The 3,471-nt window shown below is 44.5% G+C and overlaps 1 pseudogene; it reads left to right on the top strand.

The window, feature by feature from the left end:
* Positions 1 to 2,804: 2,804 nt before the first annotated feature.
* The window catches only part of LOC116100006, a 2,067-nt pseudogene continuing 1,400 nt past the window's right edge, over positions 2,805 to 3,471 (top strand).

Genomic DNA, 3,471 nt, shown 5'->3' with positions numbered 1-3,471 from the left:
AAATCCGCCTGCCTCTGCCTCCCAAGTGCTGGGATTAAAGGCGTGCGCCACCACCGCCCGGCTTCAATATTCATTTCTTAATGCTGAATAGTGCAGCTCTTGCCTTTTCTAATAGAATGAGCTGTGGGCTCCATGAAATCTCCAGGGCACGCAGTCTACCACATAAGGAAACTCCCAGAATATTGGAGGTAGAGTGTGTTATTCAGGGCTGGACAGACAGCTCCCTTGAGCCACTGGAAGGTTGAGAGCAGCCAACTCTATTTCAGGCTTTGTCCCCTGGGCCTGTCATATCTGCTGAAGGCATGAGTGATGTGGCTTTCCAGAACTCTCCTGCCCAGCAAGGGTCCCTGTGACCCATTGCCAACTTTGAAATCTATTACCAAGAGAGGAAACTGTGCTGCTTCCATGCTAAAAGAAAGAGCTTCCAAAGACAACCAGGTCAAGCTCACATTTAGTATTAGTGGCTCTAGCCTGATCCCTCCACTCTGTGGAGACCAAAGTCAGGGTACAGAAGGGATGGTGGCCTGTCTTGATATGAAAATGAGCTGATCAAGGGACGTGGGATTCAGATGTCTCTACTAAGATTGCCACAGTGTGGCCTCAGCAGGTAAAAGTTCTCGCCACACAACCCTGATCACCTGAGTTCAAGGTTCAGAGCTTTCTGTGGAAGAGAACTGAGCCCTAAAATTGTCCTCTGACACACACACACACACACACACACACACACTCACAGGCAATCATGAACATACACTAAATAGGCAAATAAATTAAATTTAAAAAATGGTGAAAAAAAACCCAAAAAGGCAGCTATGCCTGTAATCCCAGCACTCAGGAGGCTGAAGAATCATCATCAGCTGGAGGCCAGCCTGAGCTCCAGAGTGATGTCATAGAGACGTCTGGGGGTGGGGGTGGGAGTGCCAGTCCGAGCTCCAGAGTGATAGCATAGTGATGTCTGAGAGGGGGCCTCTAAAGCCATATGAAGTGGCTCATGCCTACAATTCAGAAGTTTGGAGGTAGGGGCAGGAGAATCAGAAGTTCAAGGTCACATGGAAAGTTTGAGGCCATCCCTTCTCGGCCTTTTAGCTAAGATCAAATGTGAAAGTTTGAGGCCATCTCAGGGTATATTGCCAGGCATACTGGCACATGACTCTATTCCTAGAACTCAGGAGGCAGCAACAGGAGGATCTTAAGATCTTTGTGAGTTTAAGGCTAGCCTGGTCTACACTGCATGTTCAAGGCCAGCAGGGCTACATAATAAGACCCCAAGAAAGTAGAACACATCTTGAGCCAGTCCTTGACATCAGGAAAAAAAATAACAATAATTCCATGTTATTTTACTGGGCAATTCAGACTGAGGTACTAATCTGAAATATATAATTTGTAGAATTGGAGTAAGGTTTAAGTGAGAGGTAGACCAGCAAGAAGAAACTCTCTGCTTTGTTTGGTTTACCTATCTCTAAAATGAGGTGCACTACAGGGATTGAATGGGTTGGTTCTGTAGGTCCCTCACAACTGCTGGGCACAGCGAATGCTGAGAAAGCCGCTGTTAGGGAACCATGAGGGCGCACGCACGCACACCCTGACTTGTCTGTCACTTTCCTCGCTCTCAGGTCCAGATGGATCAGGTATCGGTTACATTAGCTGTTGTTTTATATTTAGGGTTTTGGTGGTGGTGGTGTTTTGAGTTGGGGTTTTTACTCAATAACCCAGACTGGGTTAGAATTGATGATGATTCTCTGGCCTCAGCCTTCCCAAGTGTGGGATTACAGGGTAGTTCTTACATTTTATGATGGTTTACTTGATCATCTCCCCATTTTATTAAAACAGAAACATTTATTCCTCTTTTTGCACGGGTTTTTTTTATTTATTTAATTTTTCTTTTACGTGCATGAGTGTTTTGCCTGCTTACATGTCTGTATGCCGTATCCCCGCCTAGTGCCTGTGGAGGCCAGAAGGGGGTGTCAGATCCCCTGGAACTGGAGTCATAAACAGTTGTTAGCTGCCATACGAGTTCTCGAGAAGTGAACCTGAGCCCTTTGTAGGTGCAATCTTAACTACAAGCAACATCTTTAGCGCCTTGTACAAGGTGTTTGTTTGTTTGGTTGGTTGGTTGGTTGGTTGGTTGATTGTTAGTTAGTTTTGTTTGTTTGGTTGGTTTTTTGACAGAGGGTTTCTTTGTCTATCCCTGGCTGTCCTGGAACTTGCTCTAAAGACCAGGCTGGCTTTGAATTCCTAGAGATCCACCTCCCTCTGCCTCCATGGTGGATGTACCCCACCATCATCTGGCTAGGGGTTGGTTTGTTGGTTTCTTCTTTATTTTTTTTCTTCTTTCTTCCTTCTTTCCTTCCTTCCTTTCTTTTGAGTAAATTTGCTCACAAGACTCTACAGAGAAGACATTGTCATTATCTCACCTCTCTGCCAACAAAACAGTAATCCATAGAGCACCCACTTCTTAGTTTGAATCTCAAAGATCAACTGATACCAAAGGCAATCATCACTCAAGGCCCCTTGCCGCCTTTCACTTTTCTTTCCTTTACTCCTCGGAACTTGGAACTTTCTCAGTCTGTGCTGGTTAGGGTTTGGAAATGATTAGGATAAATTAAGTAATGTCCTTATGATAGAGCCCTGTGATTGTGTCCTGCACCACCTCTCTCTCTCTCTCTCTCTCTCTCTCTCTCTCTCTGTGTGTGTGTGTGTGTGTGTGTGTGTGTGTGTGTGTGTGTGTGAGAGAGAGAGAGAGAGAGAGAGAGAGGAGAGAGAGAGAGAGAGAGAGAGAGAGATATTGAGGAAATTCCCATGATATGATGCAACCAAGAGAAGAGGTAAGGATTATTTTTGAGAGCCTTCTCTAGGCTGTCTGGATTTCCAGCCCTCATAAACTGCAAAGTAGGGCTGGAGAGATGGCTCAGTGGTTATGAGCACTGGCTGTTCTTCCAGAGGTCTTGAGTTCAATTCCCAGCAACCACATGGTAGCTTATAACCATCTATAATGAGATCTGGTGTCCTCTTTTAAAAAAAAAAAAAAAAAAACAAAAACAAAAAACTGCAAGTTAAATAGACCTCTTCTCTTTATGAACTTGTCTGTCTGCCTCAGGTACTTCATTATAGTAATGAAAAACCATCTAATACAGTCTCTCAACTTTATTCTTTCTGCCAGTCTAGTTTTTGCTTACTTGCCTTTTGTTCGTTTGAATTCTTCAAGAGAAGGTCATGCTTTGTATCATAAGGTGGCCTTAAACTCACAAGGTAGCCCCAGATTGACTTAAACTTCATGGCTTAAACTCCTGCCTCAGCCTCCTGAGCAGCTGGGACTGTAGACACTGTAATATACTAGAATAATTTTGCAATCATGATCTTGTGAATTATCTAAAAATGTGTCAAAATTGAAACTGTGGTTCCTTCCAAATATTCTGGCCCTCCAGGCCTTAGCAAAGACTCCTGCCCTGCTCCTCCAGCCTCAGTGGCCCACCC

Source organism: Mastomys coucha, unplaced genomic scaffold (assembly GCF_008632895.1).
Source record: "Mastomys coucha isolate ucsf_1 unplaced genomic scaffold, UCSF_Mcou_1 pScaffold20, whole genome shotgun sequence".
NCBI lineage: Eukaryota > Metazoa > Chordata > Mammalia > Rodentia > Muridae > Mastomys > Mastomys coucha.
The sequence above is the reverse complement of the archived record's forward strand: the minus strand, read 5'-3'. Positions and strand labels throughout refer to the sequence as shown.